The 23,095-nt window shown below is 38.9% G+C and overlaps 1 pseudogene; it reads left to right on the top strand.

The window, feature by feature from the left end:
* On the top strand, nucleotides 649-1,372 carry LOC100623830 (annotated as a pseudogene).

The following is a 23,095-nucleotide window of genomic DNA, read 5'->3' as shown; positions in this document are numbered from 1 at the left end:
ACAGAATATTAATAAGGAAACAGTGACCTTAAGTGACACATTACACCAGATGGACTTAATAGATAGCTATAGAATGTTCCATCAAAAAAAAAGCAGGATACACATTATTTTCAAGTGCGCATGGAATTTTCTCCAGGATAGATCACATGCTAGGTCAAAAAATAAGTCTCAATGATTTAAACAAATTGAAATTATATGAAGCACTTTTTCCAACTACAACAGTATGAAGTTACAGAAAGAAAAATGAGAAAAAAACCAAAAACATTTAGAGGCTAAAAATTCTACTAAAAAAACAGTTGGTCAACAAAGAAATGAAAGGGGAAGTCGAAAAATAGCTTGAAATGAATGAAAATAAAAACACAACTTTCCAAAATCTATGGGACATAGCAAATGAACCTGTAACAGGAAAGGTTATAGAGATAGAGGCCTACCACAAGAAACAAGAAAAATCTCAACAATCTAACTTTCCATCTAACAGACTTAGAAAAAGAAAAGCAAAGCCCAACACAAACAGAAGGAAGGAAACAATAATGATCAGAACAGAAATAAAGAAAATAGGGACCAAAAAAATAGAAAAGACCAATGAAATTAAGAGCTGGTCTTTTGAAAAGATAAACAAAATTGATAAACCTTCAGCCAGACCCATTAAGAAAAAAAGAGAGCCCAAATGAACAGAAAGGAAATGATGAATAGAAAAAGCCACAAGTACCATGAAGTGGCCAATCCACCGTAGCATAGTTTAAGATTTTTACCCAATGGAAAAGTTTATGGCGCAAATTTCTCTAAATACTTAAGGCAGAACCTGAAGATCATTACTTTCTTTGGATTAAATCTCCACTAATGCTCCCCCAAACAGAATTTACTACTGAAACGCTATTTGAGAACTTCAGTATCCAGGCTTGTACATAGCTATGCAGGCTGTGCTTGCATTAACAGCATCCTGAGCATCAAAACAAGTAGGAAAACTGATAGTGACTTGTGTTAAGAATATGTCATTCCTGTCTGTCCTGTGGCTATAGGACATGTGATTGGAAGCTGAGGTAAGCACATTCAAATCACAAGGTGAGCTCTAATGTATTTCATTCAGCAACTGCTGAGAGGCCAAGAAATAGGAATTCCTCTAGAGCTATCCCTGGAAACAGCTATGGAAGTAAAGGAGTGCTATAGTTTTGTCTGCCCAGATTTAGTAAAAGAATTTAGCAAGTATGACACAGATGGGCCAAGTGGATTAAACAGTATACTGGAATCAAGGCAATCTCAAAAGAAAGAATTTTCCATTGACGTTGGTTCTAACAGACCCTTGGAACCTGAAATCTTTCTTCATCCAGAATTTTCTAATCTAGACTTTACCTACCTAAGAGGTAGTAGGTGAAGTAATTCAGCATTAATTTACTGATGTCAGATTTCTCTCCACAAGAATATTGACTTCACTTAACTAGTTTGCAGGGACTTTCAATGTCACTTTTATATTTTGAAGGGAAAAAAACCGACCAAGATATTTTTCAAAAAGTCACCTCATACACAACAATGTGAATGTATTTAATGTCCTTGAACTGTACACTTAAAAGTGGTTAAAATGGCAAATTTCATACTGTATGTTACCACAATAAAAGAAATAATTTTTTTTTTAAATGTAAGTGACCTCATGGCAGCTGCCCTTTCTCATCCATGGGACACGCACTTCCAATAATTAGGAAATGCTACCACCCCAGCAAAAGAAAATGGTTGCAAATGCTTTTAGAACTAAGAAGTTAGTACAGCTGACCCTTGAGCAGCAAGGGTTTGAACTGCACAGTCCACTTACATTTAGATATTTTAGACTACACAATCTGTGGTTGACTGAAGCAGCAGGTATGCAACCACATACGTGGACGAACCATGTATGCAGGGGAACTACAAGGGCTGACTATAATATACATGCATTTTTGACTGGGCAGAAGGTCCATGTCCCCATACCCAAATTGTTTAAAGGTCAACTGTATAATGGATTAAGTCTAATTCCTTGGATTCTTTTTCTTACTTAAAAAATCCAAACAAAAAACAAAACAAAGCAAAACAAAAACATTTTAAAATGAAAACAGACTGTTGGATCAGGGTTTTTTTTTTATTGTTTTGTTTTTTAAGCAATGCTCACAACATTCAGGTATTACAACATCAGTTTCAGCCTCTGTTTATTGAAATTTCTTCCTGGTTCATATGTCTAAGCAGATGCCACTGACCCAGCCCGTGAAATGCACATACAGAGTGGTATTGGAGAAGCAAATAGGTACCTGTTTGACAACTCTTACAATCTTTCCTGTGGCAGAGATGACTGACAATGCCAGGTAATCTCTATGAGCTGATCGCTGATTTGGGGTTTATTGGACTTGTTTCTCCCCCTGCCCCATCTCTGTCTCTCTCCGTCTCTGTCTCTGTCTCTGTCTCTGTCTCTCTCTCTCTCTCTCTCTCTCTTTCTCTTCTGACCTTTGTGTCTGGCTTCTTTCATTGAACATGATGTTTTCAAGGTTTATCCATGTGCAGCATGTATCAACACTTCATTCTTCTTCATGACCTGTCTTAGTCATTTCAGGCAGATCTAACAAAATACCATAGACTAAGTGGCTTAAACAACATTTGTTTCTCATCGTTCTGAAGCCTGTGAAGTCTAAGATAAGAGTGTTGGCAGATTTGATTCTTGGTAAGGCTTGTCTTGCTGGCTTGAGGCAGCTAGCTTCTCAGAGGATCCTCACACAATGCAAAGAGAAAGCTCCAGCGTCTCTTCATTTTCTTAGGATACTCATCCTATTATGGGGGTATCACTCTTAGGAGGTCATCTAAACCTAATTACCTCCCAAAGGCTCCAGCTCCTTATATCATTATATTGGGCATAATGACTTCAATATATGAGTGGGAGGACGAAGTGAGACAGAAACAGTTCATAACATGACCCAATAATAGTCCATTGTATAAACAATACTACATTTCATTTGTCCATTCATTAGTTGACAGGCATTTGGGTTGTTTCCACTTTTTGACTGTTAGGATGCTACTATGAACATTTGTGTACAAGTTTTGTGTGGCCACATGTTTCAGTTCTCTTGGGTATATACCTAGGAGTGGAATTGCTAGCTTACATGGCAGCTCCATGTCTAAACACCCAAGATACTGCCAATCTGATTTCCCAAGTGGCTGAACCACTTTAAAATCCTATAAGCAAGATATGATCATTCCAATTTCTCCAAATCCTCACCAATACTTATTGTCCTTTTATTATAATAATCCATCCTAGCAGGTGTGATGTCTAATTGTGATTCTGATTGGCATTTCCCTAATGATTAATGATGTTGAGCATACTTTCATGAGCTTATTGAGCATTTGTATGTCTTCTTTGGCAAAAAGTCTATTTGAACTCATTTTTTCTTTTTACGTCCACACCTGAGGCATATAGAAGTTTCCAGGTGGGGTCAAATCAGAGCTACAGCTGCAGGCCTATGCCATAGCCACAGCAACACCAGATCCAAGCCACATCTGTGATCTACACCTCAGCTTGTGGCAACACTGTATCCTTAACCCACTGAGCAAGGCCAGGGGTCACATCCTTATAGACACATGTCGGCTTTTTAACCTGCTGAGCCACAGCAAGGACTCTGCCTTTGCCCATTTTTAATTGGATTATTTGCCTCTTTTTTATTGAGTAAGTGTTCTTTATATATTCTAGATATAAGTCTCTTATCAGATATATGATTGCAAATATTTTCTCCCTTTTTTGGATTATCTTTTACTCTCCTGATAGTGTCCTTTGAAGCACAGAAGTTTTCTGGGGCTTTTTTTGATGATAAATTGATTTTTAGAAAAGCTTTCTGGAGGACTGGAGCCAGAATAATATTTTCCTAATGCATAATGAAAAGTTTCAAAGAATTTTATAGCAGGTAGGAAGATAATTCTTCTTGTATTACAAGAAGAACAAGAGAAGTTAATTGACAATTAATAAAAGGGAAAATATTTTTGATGGGTAGGAAATTAAATTTCACATAGTTAATATGTAAGAATAAAGGTTCTATAATATATTTTGACTTCCTTTCATATGTTTAAATGCACATAAAGCAGATTGCAACGAATTTTTATAAACACAAGCCAGAGGAACAAATCTGTGCTTGCCCCTAACTCTCAGTAGGGGAAAAAAAAAAAAAAAAAAAACAAACACAGAGGCAAAACTGAGTGATGTGTTTATAAGCCAAGGAACATCAAAGACTGCTGACAGCCCCCAAAGTTAGGGAAGAGGCAGGAAATAGTTTCTCCCTCAAAGCTTCCAAAAAGAACCAACTCTGCAACATCTAGATTTTAAGAACTGAGAACTTGAAAACTGCGAGAGAATAAATTTCTGTTTCTTTTAACCACCCAGTTTGTAGTACTTGTTACAGCCCCCTAGGGAAGAATACTCTAGCTGGCAGGTTCCTCAGTGTCCCTGAAATAATACATCGATCTCTTTCCCATCTCCACAACTATTACTCAACTATTCCCTCACCCAAAATGCCATACCTGTCACCTTTCCACTCATCTTTCCTAGCCTTCAGGACATCTCTCAATGCTACTGATTGCAAGCATTTCCTCCTACTCACTTATGTTCTTAACTTTCATCTGGACACATATTATATCCCATCTTCCTCTACTATTTAAGGTTGTCTGTGTTATTTACCTATACAAATTGAATGTTGATTCTTAGGCTGCACCTATGTAACCTTAAACTTAGCAAGAACTTGACAAAGACCTATTTAATTATTGCATGACATTGGATAAATCAAGGGAATGGGCCTCACAGCTGTAGCACAACCAATATTAGGAACCACATCTCAGTGAGCTTACTGTAGACTCCTGCCCAAATTCTACCCCTCACAGGCTGAACTGCTGTAGCCCAATTAGAATGGAATGAATGAGACCCCAGGTCATTCCCCTGAGGTGCAGCTCAGGGCTAAAATTCCACCCCAAAAGCTGTTACTGTCACCTTATCATTGTTTTTGTGAAATAAAAAGGGGTGACCTATGGGAAGTACTCACAGCAAGACTATAATCCCTACAGCATTATAGTAATAGTGATATTGAAGATCTTTGACACATTTAGGTTGCAGAGGTCTGAAGCTGCTGAGGTTTGGTATTAATTTTTAAAAAAAGACTAATAGAAAAATAAAATGAATGAAACAGAGCTCAAGAAAAATCTTCCAATCTTGCTTTGTGATCCAAGGATGAAAGAAACATTTTCTCAAAGTGGAATGTCCTTGAATAGATATTTGCAAATTATCTTTCCTTTCTTCCTTCTTTGGTCCCAACCAATGGCTTTAGATGAACTCTGTTATCTCCACGTCTTCTTACCTACCTATTTTCAGGAGTCTCAGGTAAGAATCCCTGACCCAACTCCCTGTAAAATGTAGGTAACCTAAGGTCTTCAAGTCAAAAGCTAACATGCTGCAGGGAAGAATCTAGAATGGAGTTATGGACCAACGGTCAGAGATGCTATTAGGACAAGATACACACAAGACTCTCTTCCCTCTAGCCTCTCTTGTTAATACCATATGAGTTATAATGAGACCAAGGTTGTGGAACTGGCAAGTTACATTGCTGAGACATAAAATCTTCATGGAAGTTTCCCTCTCTGAGGCAGACTTGGGCCAGGTCATTGCCTGCCTCCTATGGTATAGTGGAATCCATGTGATTTAAAAAAAAAGAAAAAAAATCTTAGCAATTATCCAAGTCAAGAAGTCATTGCCTCCCCTAAATTATTCCAGAATACAAAGGGGAATGGCCTATGGAATTATGATGATACAACTGTTTCAGTTACCATCAAGACTAGCTGAAAAAAGATTTCCCACTTGGCTTCCATAAGTCCCAAAGAGAGACTCTACAGTTCATTAATTTTCTCTATCACATGCCACAGCCCCTGGAGCTGTAGAACTGCCACAGTGAGTTTCCCCTTTCTTCTATTTTATACTTGGCCAGGATGAATTCCAAAAAAAACTGAATCTCAAGAGACTCTTACAATTTCTCCCCCTCTCCCTCTTTCTCTCCCTTCCTTCCCTGCCCCTCACCTACACACACTCCCACACACACACATATGCATGCATTTGAACAACTAGGTTTGGCTCATTATTTCATTTTCCATAATTTACATTCATTCAATAGGTCACCAACATCAAAAACAAAAACAAAAAATTTTCTAAGACACTGGGGAAAAGGCATTGGCCTCTTTGTGTGATAATGTTTCTACTACGCAAGGCCCTCTTGCTCTGTCTGTGGGTACAGCCCACCCACATACAGAGCTGACCTGAAGGCTGACTGGCACAAGTGCCATCATCCACCACCTTAATGGGCCTTCATGCCTTCACAGTGAATCATTTACCTACAGCTTTTTCTGAAGTCTGGTCTCTACTGTCAACACTCCAGGTCAGCAAATAATTATGTACATTCTAGAATAGTTGTTCTCAACCTGGGTGCACAGTAGAATCACCTGGGAAATTTTGCTTCAAAGGTGATGCTTACCCATCCTAGAGATTCTGGTTAATTGGTAAGGAATGATCTTCATTCAGTGGATTAAAAATCATCAGGAGGCTATGATGTTTGGCCCAGGTCAAAAGAACCTGGGGGGGGGGCAGGTCAAAGTTCTAGCCTCTTTTTCTAAAAGGCCCACAACATCTATGTAAATTCATATTATAAATAGATTTGAAAGGAAAATGAGATGCTAATTTCGCTCACCACAAGTATCTTAACCCTCTCTGCCCCCCACAACTATTTCCCTTTCAATTAAAGTCAAGAGCAAATGCAAAAAATTATATTGTAAACAACATTGTTTTTCCTCCCATTTATTGTCTCAGTAGGAAGATATAACTGTTGGCATTGCATCGTTATGGTAAAGAGAAAAAACATACAACTCCAGGGCATATTAGAATGTGTTCTTTATATAATTTTGTTCTCTATTAACTCATTTTTGTCTATATTCAAAACAGGAAAAAGGGTCATAATTTTCTTATCATGTGCAACCTATAGGCTATTTTAATTAGAAGCAAACATAGGTAATTATCTGAAAGGTCTTATTCTATTATAAGAAGCAAATCACTTCTCCTAAATATACTAGTAAACAACACCCTTATGTGACATATGGTCATAACCTTGCTCCAAGGGAGGACAAGGCCAATTTATCAGATTTTCCTCTGCCTCATTAAATTCTCCACTCCTTTCAGAGCCTGCAACTTAATTGCAAAGATCAACTATAAATGACCCTGCAGGGTGCCTTTGGAAGAATTAGCCATCATCTTTATTTATGAGTATTCTAAACAAAGAAGCTAGCGACTATGGACACAGTAGAGGTCTCCCAGGCCACACTAACCAGGGGTAAAAATAGGGTCACCATATGTTGTAAACAGGAATTGTTGATTTATTTCTCCATCAACTCTGCCAAAAACTCTAGTTCTCTCAATATTACTCTCAAAGTTCCCATCGTGGCACAGCGGAAAGAATCCAACTAGGAACCATGAGGTGGCGGGTTCAATCCCTGGTCTTGCTCAAGGGGTTAAAGATCCAACATTGCCATGAGCTGTGGTATAGGTTGCAGACGCGGCTTGGATCTGGTATTGCAGTGGCTGTAGTGTAGGCCTGCAATTAGCCCTCTAGCCTGGGAACCTTCATATGCCACAGTGTGGCCCTAAAAAAAAAAAAAAAAATACAACTCTCAAGGAATTCTGGGAGCCTACAGGGGCTACAGGAACTCATTCTTTTATTTGCCATGGACACCTGCCCTTTTCCTCTGTCCTGCTCAAGCTCATAACAGCCACAGGGCCTCTTGGAGGACTTCAGGGTCCTAAGATACAACATCACCACCTTTATGCATGGAGCAGCCACTATTCCACAGCTGATGCTGACTTACCATAGTCTACACCAGTGGAGGTTCCAGTAGAAGGGCTGTCTCACCTTTGACTCTTTCTTGGAGTCACCTTACCTGAGGACTTAAGTGTTACACTATATATCTTTTTAGGGCTGCACTTGCTGCATATGGAAGTCCCCAGGCTATGGGTCAAATCAGAGCTACAGCTGCCTGCCTACCCCACAGCCACAGCAACACCAGATCTGAGCCATGTGTGTACCTTATACCACAGCTCACCACAATGCCAGATCCTTAACCCACTGAGCAAGGTCAGGGATCAAACCTGTGTCCTCATGGATACTAGTCAGGTTCATTACCACTGAGCCACAGTAGGAACTCTTGTACCAATAAATTGTAATCACAAAGGGAACAAAATAGCTTATAAGGTTTGCTCTCTTGAGTTCTTTAAGAAGGTGTTAATTAAGTAGAGATGGATTCTGAAGTTGGATGGAAATAGAGTTGCCAGATAAACAACAGAATGCCCAGTTAAATTTGAATTTCAGACTAATAACAATTATTTTTAGTATAAATACATTTCAAATATTGCATGACATACACTTATAATAAAAATTATTTGCTGTTTAATCTGGATTTCAAATTTAACTGGATGCACTATATTTTTATTTGCTAAACCTGGCAAACATAGATCATGAAAATGATCATGAACTTGGTCACACTCACTGGAAAACCAATTGGAAAAAGAAAAGATAAGATTACAAAAGCAGACATCAACAATAAAAGTATAAAAAAAGCAACTCACAGATAAAAAGACTACAACAGGTTAAGCAAATTTCCTTGTCTAAACTCTAAACAACTAAGACCCATGGAGAGTGTGCTACAACAGCATATAGAGAGTTTCTTTGCCAGAAGCACTTCATAAGTGCAGGATTTCAGAGGAAGGACCCCTAAGAACTGAGTCCCCAACTCACTAGTAATGTAATCATCAGTTCAGCCAATGAACCTGATACCAACTGAAAAGAGACCTGCAGTCATCAAACAGAAGGGACAGCCATCTTTGGACTGTCACTCTGTCACACACAGCCAAGGTAGGGACCACATCATGGTTCCTGAGAATTCTGTGGCTGAAAGCATATCTAAATGAATGTGTGTTTGTCTTCTGGCACCTCATTATAACAGAGCTCTGTGCCTGTGTCTTATGGTCCAGTCTCAGTGTGTAGACCCCATCTCTGAGTAAGAAGGAAATAGATGAGAATCAGCACGTGCATGGGGAGGAGGAAAGTTTGCAGCAGCAGAAAGCAAACAAAACAGATTGGGAGTGGAGAGGGCAGAGGTTTCTGCTTTCTTAGTCTTGATCTGAAGGACAGCAGTGTTTGATGAAGAAATTAAATGGGAAGAAGTGAAATCATACATAAACTTTTCATAGACAGGGTTGTAGCAAATCTGAGTCTTTAATGTCTCTATTGGACTGACTTTAAGGGAGTGTGTGTGACAGAGAAATAGAGACAGAGATACAGAGAGGCTTGAGAGACTAATATGATGGACACAAGAGAAAGAGTGAAGGAAGATTTTTTATTATGTTGCAACTTGAATAAATTTTTGAGTTTAAGTGGAAATACACTAAATTTGAGGACAGATGAGAACAAAACCAATAAATTTCATAGGACTGTAGTGAACACCAGATGTCTTACCAAACCAGACATCTGCTTTCATCTCTAATAGACAAACAGACAAAATATTTTTAAAGGATGCAAAAAAAGAAGCATTAGAAATGACAAGGTGCAAATGCACAGTCCCAGATTTCAAATCAAGAGGTGCTTGCATGGTCCTCTGTGCAAATACTCCTTACGTCTAGGCTCCTGCCTCAGACCCCTGAGCTTCCACAGGACCTGGTAGTCTCAGTTCTTCAAACTCAATCCTAGTGTGAAATTACAGCCCGGAGTCTAGCTTTGAACTCTTCAAAGCTAAAATGCCTAGAAACCCCTCTTCCAATTCCTTACCTTCTTCAATCCATCCTTCCCACATTAAACCTAGCTAGACTCACTCCCAGGTTCCAAAACGGAGACAGCCTTTTCTTTGCAGAAGCAGGCAGAGCAGTGGGGTAAATCACATGAATTGATCTTCCCACCCAGTTCTTTACACCGCATTCAAATAAAAAGTAGCTTTCATTCATGAGGTTCATGTAGTACATGGTGTTTGAATATATGTTGCATTTTTTACAATTAAAAAGTAGAATTTTTCTGGAGACATTCAAAAAATACCATCAAGAAAAAGGAAAATTAAGCTTTGCTTGTATGAAATAAAATACAGGAGAGGTGAACCATGTTAAAAATCATGTCAGATGGATGTTCTAACGAGCCAAAGCTTCATTAGAAACCATGCTTTCAGATCGAATCATTTGTTGCCAAGTGAACATACCTTAAATCAGGTGGTTATCTCCTATTCTTTCTTTTTTGTTGTTTTTTTAATGATTTTTATTTTTTCCTTTGTAGTTGATTTACAGTGTTGGGTCAATTTTCTACTGTACAGCAAATTAACCCAGTCACACACACATATATACATTCTTTTTCTCACAGTATCCTCCATCGTGCTCCATCATAAGTGGCGAGATATCATTCCCAGTGCTATACAGCAGGATCTCATTGCTTATCGATTCCAAAGGCAATAGTTTCCATTTATTTCTCTTTTTTTTAAGAAATAGTTTCCTTATTTCAAAAATAATATAGAAAGTTTGGTAAACCAAAAGCACAGAGAAGAAAATTTAAATCACTCATAACCCTACCACTTAGAAGTAACCACTGCTAATTTATATGTTAGTATTTAGCCTCCTAGTCTTTGTCTGTATTTACATAATATTATTATAAAAATGAGATTATCCCGTCTTTATTGTTTAATAACAACTTCACCAACAAACATATACACAGGCAACATGTGTTTGTGTCATTAAATATTCTTCTAAAATACATAGGCTTTTATTTTTTTAATGGCCGCACCTGAAGTACATGAAAGTTCCCAGGCTAGTGCTCAAATTGGAGCTGCCGCTGCCAGCCTACGCCATAGCCACACCAGATCCCAGCCGCATTTACAACCTATGACACAGCTTGTGGCAATACTAGATCCTTAACCCACTGAGCGAGGCCAGGGATCAAACCCTTATCCTTACAGAGACAACATCAGGTCTTTAACCCAGCGAGCCACAACAGGCACTCCCCATAGGTATTTTTTTTTGTTAATCACAGCATAGCTGATTTACAATGTTGTGTTAGTTTCCTGTGTATGGCAAAATGATTCATATTTATATATATTCTTTTTTAGATTCTTTTCCATTATAGGTTATTACAAGATATTGAATATCATTCCCTGTGCTATAGAGAAGTTTCTTATTAACTATTTTTATGTATAGTAGTAGGTAACTGTTAATCAAGTACTATAAAACATTTCATGCTGATCTTAAATGCAAAAGTACTTAATCTGAGGAGAGATGAGAACAAAACAATAAATTGACTTCGTCTTACAAATGTGCCTTAATTTTTTAAAACAATCCTCCTCACTTACCAAGAATTTAGATTTTTCCCTACCACTGGTTCCCTCGCTCACACTCTCTCTTCTCTCCCTTTAGTGATAATAAATATGACATCCTTGTAGCTATAATTTTTGCATATCTAGTTATTTCCTTGAGATAAATTCCTAAAAGAGTAACTGCTCAGTCAAAGGGAATTTACTAGGCTCTCTCAACCAAATGTTTCTATTTTTCTCCTGTGTTTCTCTAGAATTGAGATCCCTACATGGGTCTTTTTGATGATGTATGCAGTTTACATGCATATTTCTTCTTGCACAATTTATTTGTAATTTCTAATTTCATTCTACCAAGTGGCAGATGTTAAACACATGTCCACTTACTTTTTTTAAAAAAAATCAGTCCTTGCAACTCTCTTATGCTGATAACTCCAATAATTTCTAGTTCATTAAACTGTATTGCAAAATTAAATCAACTCATGGAAAGCAACCATAACTATAAAGTCAAGAAGGAGCTCATTTCTGTCCAAAGTAGTATAGAGAACAATATTATTCTCAAGTGTAAAGTCAATGAACTACAGGCACACACAACATGAATAAGTTACACAGGCATTTTCTGAGCCAAAGAAGCCATGCATAAAAGACCACATATTTATGATTCCATTTATGTAAAGTTCAAGAATAAGCAGAACTGAAAGAGAGTGAGAGAAGTCAAAATGGTGGGCACCTCTTGGGGACATGGAAGATGATTGAGAAGCAGCCCAAGGGAGATTTCTTGGGTCCTAGAGATATTTTATCCACTGATCTGGATAACAGTTGCACAGGTATAAGGAAGAAACTATTGAAAATGTACGCACAAAAAAATAACAATGCATTTAAAATATGTGTACTTTTTTTTTTTTTTGGTCTTTTTAGAGCCGTACCTGCGGCATATGGAGGTTCCCAGGCTAGGGGTTGAATCAGAGCCGTAGCTGCTGGCCACAGCCATAGCCACAGCAATACTGGATCTGAGCCTGTCTACAAACTACACCACAGCTCATGGCAACTCTGGATCCTTAGCCCACTGATTGAGGCCACAGATTGAACCTGCAACCTCATGGATGCTAGTCAGTTTTGTTTCCACTGAGGCATGACAGGAACTCCAAAAAAATTGTATTAAACTATTTAGAATGGATAAATAACAAGGTCCTACTGTATAGCACAGGAACTACATCCAATTGCCTGAAATGGATCATGGTGGAAAAGAATATAAAAAAGAATGTAAGGAGTTCCCATTGTGGCTCAGCAGGTTCAGGACTTGACATAGTCTTCATGAGGATGCAAGTTTGATCCTTGGCCTCAATTCTCACTGGGGTTGTTTAGTAGGTTTTTGCAGCAAGATGAAGTGTAGGTCATAGATGCTGTTTGGATCTGGTGCTGCATGGCTGTGGCATAGTCCTGTGGCTCTGATTCAACCCCTAGCCTTTCATATGCTGCAGGTGCAGCCCTAAAAAAAAAAGAAAGAAAGAAAAGAAAAGAAAAAAGAATGTATATGTGTGTCTGAGTCACTTTGCTGTACAGCAGAAATGAGCACAATGTTGTAAATCAACTATACTTTAATAAAAAATTTTAATAAAATAAAATTTGTACACCTATAATTGATGTGCTTTACTGTTGTACATTTGATTTAAAAAAAAAAACAAATCTAAGTTCTAAATCAATGACTTATGTATTAGTTTCCTAGGGCAAATTACCACAAACTGGGCATCTTAAAACAACAGAAATTTATTCTCTCTCTCACCATCCTGGGTGTCACTAGCTGAAAGCAGGGCTATGCTACCTCAAAAACCTGCAAGGGAGAATTCTTCCTTGCCTTGTCCAAGCTTCTGGTGGTTTTCCAGCAACCTTTGGCCTTCCCTGACTTGTAGATCCATCACTCCAATCCTGTCTTCAGCTGGTGTCATACCTGCGTCTCTGTCTTTACACAGCCATATTCTAGGGACACCAGTCATATTGAATTAAGGGGCCCCTCTTCCCATCTGATCTCAACTAATTCCATTTACAACAGCCCTATTTTCAAATAAGGTCACATTCTGAGGTACTGGAGGTTAGGACTTCAATATATATTTGGGGTGAGGGGAGAGTCTGGGTAACGATGACTCAGCTCATTGAAGTTTATACTTTTGTCCTTTTTTTTTTAATTGTTATTTCCCCAATACAACTTTTTTTTTTCTACTGAACAGCATGGTGACCCAGTTACACATACATGTACACATTCTATTTTCTCACATTATCATGCTCCATCATAAGTGACTAGACTTAGTTCCCAGTGCTACACAGCAGGATCTTGTTGCTAATCCATTCCAAAGGCAATAGTTTGCATCTATTAACCCCAAGATCCCAATTTACCCCACTCCCTCTCCCTCCCCCTTGGCAATCACAAATTTACTCTCCAAGTCCATGACTTTCCTTTCTGTGTGAAGGTTCATTTGTGCTGTATATTAGATTCCAGATATAAGTGAAATCATATGGTATTTTTCTCTTTCTGACTTACTCCACTGAGTATGAGAGTATATAGTTCCATACATGTGGCTGAAAATGGCATTATTTTGTTCTTTTTTATGGCTGAGTAGTAATCCATTGTGTATATATATATATACCACAACTTCCTAATCCAATCATCTGTCAATGGACATTTGGATTGTTTGCATGTCTCGGCTATTGTGAATAGTGCTGCAATGAACATGCAGGTGCATGTGTCTTTTTCAGGGAAAGTTTGTCTGGATATATGCCCAAGAGTGGGATTGCTGGGTCATATGGTAGTTCTATGTATAGTTTTCTAAGATACCACCATACTGTTTTCCATAGTGGTTGTACCAGCTTACATTCCCACCAACAGTGCAGGAGGGTTCCCTTTTCTCCACACCCCCTCCAGCATTTGTTCTTTGTGGACTTATTAATGGTGGTCATTCTGACTGGTGTGAGGTGGTATCTTGTGGTAGTTTTGATTAGCATTTGTCTAATAATCAGTGATATTGAGCATTTTTTCATGTGCTTGTTGGCCATCTGTACATCTTCCTTGGAAAAATGTCTATTCAGGTCTTTTGCCCATTTTTCAATTGGATTGTTGGCTTTTTGCCGTTGAGTTGTATAAGTTGCTCGTATATTCTAGAGATTACTCCCTTGTCCATTGCATCATTTGAAACTATTTTCTCACATTCGTAAGTGGTCTTTTTGTTTTCTTTTTGGTTTCCTTTGCTGTGCAAAAGCTTGTCAGTTTGATTAGGTCCCATTGGTTTATTTTTGCTTTTATTTCTGTTGCTTTGGGAGACTGACCTGAGAAAATTTGTAAGGTTAATATCAGAGAATGTTTTGCCTGCATTCTCTTCCAGGAGTTTGATGGTGTCTTGTCTTATGTTTAAGTCTTTAAGCCATTTTGAGTTTATTTTTGTGCATGGTGTGTGGGTATGTTCTAGTTTCATTGATTTGCATGCAGCTGTTCAGGTTTCTTAGCAATACTTGCTGAAGAGACTCTCTTTTTCCCATTTTATATTCTTGCCTCCTTTGTCTAAGATTAATTGAACATAGTTGTCTGAGTTTATTTCTGGGCTCCCTATTCTGTTCCATTGGTCTGTCTGTCTGTTTTGGTACCACTGCCATGCTGTCTTGATGATTGTGGCTTTGTAATATTGCCTGATGTCTGGGAGAGTTATGCCTCCTGCTTGGTTTTTGTTCTTCAGGATTGCTTTGGAAATTCTGGGCCTTTTGTGGTTCCATATAAATTTTTGGATTGTTCATTATAGTTCTGTGAAAAATGTCATGTAGAATTTGATAGGGATTGCATTGAATCTGTAGATTGCTTTGGGTAGTATGGGCATTTTTACAACATTAATTTTTCCAACCCAGAAGCATGGACAATCTTTCCATTTCTCTACATTGTCTTTAATTTCCTTCATCAATGTTCTATAGTTCTCAGTATATAAGTCCTTCACCTCTTTGGTCAGGTGTATTCCCAGGTATTTGATTTTCTGCAGTGCAATTTTAAAAGGTATTGTATTTTTGTATTCATTTTCTAATATTTCATTGTTAGTATACAGAAATGCAACTGATTTCTGTTGCATTTGTTACTTTGCTGAATTTGTTGATCAGTTCAAGTGGTTTTTGGGTTGAGTCCTTAGGTTTACTACATGGAGACTAAACAACATGCTACTAAAAAACCAATGGGTCGATGAGGAAATCAAGAAGGAAATTAAAAAATACCTCGAGACAAATGATAATGAAGGCACAACTACTCAAAATCTATGGGATGCCACAAAAGCAGTGCTCAAAGGGAAATTCATAGCAATACTGGCCTTCCTCAAAAAAGAACAAAAATTTCAAATCGACAACTTAACCCACCACCTAAATGAATTAGAAAAAGAACAAACAAAACCTAAAGTCAGCAAATGGAAGGAAATCATAAAGATCAAAGAGGAAATCAATAAAATAGAGATTTTTAAAAAATAGAAGAAATCAATAAAACCAAGAGCTGGTTCTTTGACAAGGTAAACAAAATTGACAAACCTCTGGCCAGACTCACCAAGAAGTGGAGAGAAAAAGCCCAAATAAAATAAGAAATGAAAAAGGAGAAGTCACAACAGATACTATAGAAACACAAAAAACCATGAGAGAATGCTATGAACAATTGTATGCCAACAAATTTGACAACCTAGAAGAAATGGACAACTTTCTAGAGACTTACAGCCTGCCAAAACTGAATCAAGAAGAAATAGATCAACTGAACAGACCAATCACCAGAAATGAAATTGAATATGTCATAAAAACACTCCCTACAAATAAAAGTCCAGGACCAGATGGCTTCACAGGTGAATTCTATCAAACATACAAAGAGGAACTTATACCCATTCTCCTTAAATTTTTCAAAATTTTCAAAAATTTTCATCATTCTATGATGCCACCATCACCCCGATTCCAAAACCAGACGAAGATACGACAAAAAAAGAAAACTATAGTCCAATATCTTTGATTAATATAGACACAAAAATTCTCAACAAAATTTTAGCCAACTGAATCCAACAACATATCAAAAAGATTGTACACCATGACCATGTGGGACTCATCCCAGGTGCACAAGGATGGTTCAACACAACACAAATCAATGAACGTCATACACCACATTAACAAAAGAAAAGTCAAAAACCACATGATCATCTCAATAGATGCAGAAAAAGCATTTGACAAAGTACAACATCCCTTCATGATCAAAACTCTTACCAAAGTGGGTATAGAGGGAACATTGTTTAGCATAATCAAAGTCATTTATGACAAACCCACAGCAAATACAATTCTCAATGGAGAAAAGCTGAAAGCCTTCCCACTAAAATCTAGAACAAGACAAGGATACCCACTGTCACCACTGTTACTCAACATAGTACTGGAAGTCCTAGCCACAGCAATCAGACAAGTGAAAGAAATAAAATGTATCCAAATTGGAAGAGAAGAGGTAAAACTGTCACTGTATGCAGATGACATGCTACTATATACACTTTTGTTCTTAAAGTTTATTTCAAAGTTTATTTAAGTTCTGCCAAAGGGGCCAAAATGAAGAGACTGGTGTCTGGAAGGGTTTATTTCAGTCAATAGTAAACTAACTCTATTTGCAAGGAGATTCCTCAGGCAAGCTTCAGTAAGGACTACAGTTTTTTTGGTTTTTGGTTTTTGTCTTTTAGGGCTGGACCTGTAGCATATAGTACTCAGCCATAAAAAGAACAAAATAATGCCATTTTAAGCCACATGGATGGACCTAGAAATTACAATACAAAGTGAACTAAGTCAGACAGAGAAAGACAAATATATGGTATCATTAATATGTTGAATCTAATAAAATGATACAAAACTTATTCACAAAACAGAAACGGACTCAAAGATTTCAAAATCAAACGTATGGTTACCAAAAGGGAAACACCAGTGGGAGAGATAAATTAGGTTAGGATTAAAATATTATAAATAAAATAGATAGGTAACAAGGACCTAGTGTATAGCACAGGGAAATCTACTCAATACTATGTAATAACCTATATGGGAAAATAATCTGAAGAGGAATGGATATATGTTTATGTATAACTGATTTACTTTGCTGTACAGTTTACAACATTGTAAGTCAACTATACTCCAATACATTTTCTTAATGTACTTTGTTAACAAAACCACTTTTAGGATCTCCACTAAAAGCAGACATATTTAGGAGTTCCTGTCATAGCTCAGCAGTAATGGACCCGACTAGTATCCATGAGGACGCAGGTTCGATCCCTGGCTTTGCTCAGTGGGTTAAGGATCTGGAGTTGCTGTGAGCCGCAGTGCAGATTACAGTTATGGCTCGGATCTGGCATTGCTGAGGCTATGGCATAGGCCAGCAGCTACAGCTCTAATTCAACCCCTAGCCTAGGAACTTCCATATGCCATGGGTGTGGCCCTAAAAAGTCAAAAATAAAAGATCAGACATATTTATATATACATATACAAACTGATGCTATCTTTGCAGACAAGACTGGCCTGTAGCCATTTAATATGCTCATTGTTAAGTAGGTCTACCTTCCAATTTTAGCTCTACTGAGGATTTCTGCCTTCACCTGACCTTATAGATGACCATGATTTCTGAACCAAAATGGTAAGTCTGATCTGACAAAGGAGTTTTTTTCCCCTGATTCGTGAATTTATTTGTGTAATAGATATATTTATAGTCTTATAAATGAGGATCAATTGTGTCAGATTTAGTTAGAGATTTAATTATTTTCTTGAAAAGAATAAAATTACATGAAATTGAGTCCCAGCTAGACAATCCAGGACATAATGGTCATCATACGAGGAAAACTGGGCTTTGTAGAGGAGAAAGCAGCAGTCATCTGGAAACTGCCACTTGTTTCTGGCAGCACAGGAATTTACCTCAGGAAAATTGATCACTCTGTGAGTGCAAAGTCCAGCCCAGCCTTGTGTGCCAAGGAAGACCTAAGTATCATCTGGCGATGATAATGAGAAAGGAACGATTGCACAGGCTGAAGCAAAGCATTTGCTGGGATCCAATTTCTGTCAGCTGCAGTCAGACAGTCTCTGGTCTGTTGTCAACCAGCTTCTACGTGCTTCCCTTCCATCCTCCCAGTACCCTTGTGCTGTTCCATGGACATCTGAGGTTTCTTTCCAACAGACCTAACCACAAGATGGCCTTTTCTGCATGTTTGCTGATTCTGCTAGTTACATCTTATGCCTTGCATCTCAAACTAATTTATCAGTGGATGAGTATTTGGCCAGATCCAAAATAGAGAATAGTTCCATTTCTAAAAGAGCAGAAATCATTAGAGAAAATAAATGTACTTTCCATTCACTGATTACTCTCCAGCATGTACCCATACATTTAATCTTTAAATTAAATAAGCTGCTATCTTTGTTAAGGGTAAAAGTAAGACAGATGTGAAATCACGGAAAAAAAAAAAAAAAAAGTGAAATTGACCCTTATGGTGCAATAGAGAAAACCAGAAAGTATCTTAAAAAAAAAAAAAAAAATGCTCTCCTATGGCTGATGACCTTGAGTCACAAAGTACTTAAGGAGGCAGTTCTCATACTTGAAAGTCCATCAGAATCACCTGGGGTGTGTCAACTCTGGCATCAGAGGCTACTGCAGTGGGTATGGAGGGGAAGGTCAGGAATCTGCCTGCAGGGAGGATATAACCTACATATTTAACAATCACTCCAGATCATTCTTCTGCAGGTGTATCCAGAATGCACTGAAACCAGTCCCAGGGTCAGAAAGACATAAACAGCAAAGTCTGAGCTTAGACTCTCAGAGTTGAGATGAGGGATAAGAAAAGTATCATGGCCCTTTGGGCCTGACTCTCCCTCCTCAGCCCTGCTCCTCCCTGTCAGGCTACCCTTGCACTTGAGCTGAAAGCCATCTGAGTTCAGATTATATTGGAGTTAAAATTTGAATGGCACATTGCAAAATATACTTCAATATGCACCATTAGATTATTAGGCTCCCACTATAAACATTGGGTAATTTTGTTACCTTTATTTCACAAGAGATTAAAACAAGGCTCAAAATAGTTAACTTGTCCAAAATCATGCAGCAAGAAAGTCTGAGAGCTGTACACAAATTTACACTTCAGGCACACAACTCTACTGCTTGCCCAGATGGTCCAAGTGGGGTGGATCCGTTTTTCCTACTTAAAATTTGCCACAATCAAGTACCTCCAGTTTCTCTCCTAGTCCTTCTGTCAGTCCATCAGTGCCATTTATTTGGCACGCACTGTGTGCAGAAGGCCAAATTCAGGAAGCAAAATGAAGGACCACACTTGCTCTTACAGAAGCTCAGGACACTCTCAGGCCTGAAAGTACTTTTCATTTTGTACCACTTGACTTTTTCACTTCTGCAGGAGCACATCTGGCCTCTGGAATAGAGCTAATGGTAGGTCATAATAAAACTTTTTCCAAATTGCCTCCTGATTCATATTCAGCATGGCTTGGGATGGTATTTAACTCATGCTAAAAACGGAACCAGGAATTCTCTCGAAAATAGAACTGTCACTTGTAACTTAAGCCCCACTGCAAAATTCAGAGCCTTTTGAACTGACTACCGAGTGGCCTCAAACTTGAGAAAAAAAAGATATTCAGTACCATTGAGACACAAAGACCCTCTCCACAGCGAATCCTGCTACCTCAACCACCAACTCAGTACCATCTCCTTCCTTGTGGCTATAAAAAGACTGTTGAGAAGGAGCAGGGCAGTGAATTAGTAAATATTTTCAATTTTTTAGTTGTAATTTCTAGCACAGTAAATATTCAGAGATATGATTCACATAAACAAAAGACATCCAGGAGTTCCCACTGTGGCTCAGAGGGTTATGAGCCAGACTAGTATTCATGAGGATGTAGGTTCAATCCTTGGTTTCGCTCATTGTGTTAAAGAGCCAGTGTTTCTGTGAGCTGTGGTGTAGGTCACTGACATGGCTTGGATTCAGGGTTGCTGTGGCTGTGGCGTAGGTGGGTAGCTGAAGCTCTGATTCGACCCCTAGCCTAGGAACTTCCATATGCAGTGGGTGCGGCCCTAAGAAGCAAAAAAAAAAATAGATTCTTAAGAGCATAAAGTGGTCACAACACCAAGAACCACTAATCCACCCTAAGCCTATCAGAGCAGGACACAGAAATGAAGAGATGATTGGGCAAAGTGGAGCCACAGTGAACCCTAATGATGATTTCAAGTGACTCTGAGAAATGCATCTGGCACCATCCCAATGCCCCATCCCCAGAAAGAAGGGGGCCAAACACAAGGGCAGTTGATAGGAACTGAAGAGGTATAGACAGGATACCGTGCAGCGGGCAACCCCCCCCCCCCCCGCAACAAACCCTGGGACACACAAAAGTGCCAGTGCCTGTGACACCTGCTAGACAAAAGGTGTCTAGCATGCTTCCAACGTTAGCTGGAAAGGCAAGAACAACCAACACATGGTGACATTGTCCCTTTACCTGAGGAGCTAGAGAATCAGAAGGAGAAGAGAGAGGCTCCCAGGAGAAGACCACACACCATCAAAATGAGAAGAGCATGGGACCAGAAGAAAAGACCAAGACCCACCCCACCTCAAGTGCCTCCAGCCACAAATATGGCTGGTAATGGAGGTTATTGAAACTTTAAAATTAAAACTTTGAACCTGACAGACTCTTAGTACCAAGGGATCTGGAAAGTGAATGAATCTACCCAATATATCAGGAGGTGTGAAGTTAGGGAACAGTCCTAAGACTACTCTCACTTCTGACATCAATTCCAGAGTTCAGAGTCCCCAAGACCACTGTCACTTAAGGCACCAAGTGCGAGTTCAGGGATCCCCAATACCATTCTCACATTTGAAAATTCACTGAAAACTCAGTGAAATCTGTTGTACACATGGTTCAGTTTTGTTATAGTGAAAAAATGTGGATTAAAATAGGCAAGTGAAGAGAGGAATGGGCAGAGTCCAGGAAAGTTCCATACCCAGAGCTTCCAGTTGTCCCCACCGGTGCATTCACAGACAGCCTGAACTTTCCCATTAATAATACACACTAAGTATCACCAACAGGAAAGCTCACTCAAACCTGGTGGTCCAGAGTCTTTACTGAGGCTCACATCCTGGCCCCAAGGTCCTCCAGCCCAGTGAGCTAATACCACATGACCCAAAGTTCCCAACACAGACTACATTGTAAGACTATCTGGTATGGCCCCAGGTGCCCAGACAAAGACAATTTTATCAGGGAGAATATTTCAAGAGTTTAGAGAGTCAAGGACAAAGGTCAAGGACAAAGGTCATCTCACCTTTGCTCTCTCTGAGCAAAGTTAAATTCTTTACTACACAGCAGAAGGAGGACTCAATTCAATGAAGCTAGTGGAAATGACTGGCAAAAAGTAAAAACAAGTCAACTTTGTGCTCCACCCACTAACCACAGGGATGTGGCCTTACCCTTCTCACCCACGATCTGAGCTTTCCTCCCTTGAGATTCTCTCTTGTCGCTGCTGTGAGTGACTGTGCATTGGTGTGGCCTGTACATACATACCCCTCACCATCTGAGAACAGAAAATACCAACTAGACAGAATATGGCAGGAGTTTATGAAAAAAACACATGGGATAGAATTCCCGCATAACAGTCACTCGTTTTCATTAACTCTTCTTAAAATGCAAATATAGTGGGAAAAGTTAGGACATTGGTATCTGTCATTCCAGCTTCCATATGCATTAATTTTATCTTACCGCTTCTTATCCTAAAAGCTGAATTAAAATAGTTGCATGGGAGAAATAGAGATTAAAATGTGGCAAGTGAGGGAAGGCTTCTCATTCAAGCAGATGAGACTTTGAAGCCATTTCTTTTCTTTTTTTCCTTTCTTTCTTTTTTTTTTTTTTTTTTTTTTTTTGGTATTTTTAGGTCCACACCCACAGCATACGGAGGTTCCCAGGCTAGGGGTCAAATCCTACACCACAGCCACAGCAACGGAGGATTCATGCCACGTCTGCAACCTACACCACAGCTCACGGCAACACCAGATCCTTATCCCACTGAGTGAGGTCAGGGATCTAACCTGCAACCTCTTGATTACTTGTCGGTTTTGTTTCCACTGAGGTGTGATGGGAACTCTTTGGAGGCCACTTCTGTTGCTAATTTTTCTTACTAAATAGTGTCCAAAACTCCTGGAATTTCTCAAGAGCTACCCAGAAAGAAACTTCTCAAGTGATAATCATTTGCTAGTGTCTACCTGGAGCATCCTTTTGGAAAGGATTCTGAAGCCATACCTGGGCTCTGTTCAAAATAGCATGGTAACCCATTAATAAGATCTGTAATGGCCAGAGCAGAGGAGGGTAGCAGGATCCATGCCTCACATTTCTCATCCTGATCTAATCCTTTGATCTCAGCCCCACAGATCAAACGAAGCTGAACCACCTGTAGACTCTCAAACTAAAGACTTTGACTTTTCATCTTTGTCCCACTCACTGATCAATCCAGCCTCCTGGTCCAAGTTCCTCTCTTTGTGTTTGTGTATAACTCCTGCTGGCCCAGAGACTGTGTACCATCTAGCAAGCACCACTGGCTCTAAAATCAACGGCAAGAATTATCCCTGCACAGTTGTGCTTAGCATACGCTGAATGCCCAACTAAGGAGTTGGCAGAATAGACTTAATTTCTCCAGAGCACTGTGGCATATGCACCCCCAGTGACTCAGAAGCATTAATTTTTTTTTATT

This window comes from Sus scrofa, chromosome 13, assembly GCF_000003025.6.
Source record: "Sus scrofa isolate TJ Tabasco breed Duroc chromosome 13, Sscrofa11.1, whole genome shotgun sequence".
Lineage (NCBI taxonomy): Eukaryota > Metazoa > Chordata > Mammalia > Artiodactyla > Suidae > Sus > Sus scrofa.
The sequence above is the reverse complement of the archived record's forward strand: the minus strand, read 5'-3'. Positions and strand labels throughout refer to the sequence as shown.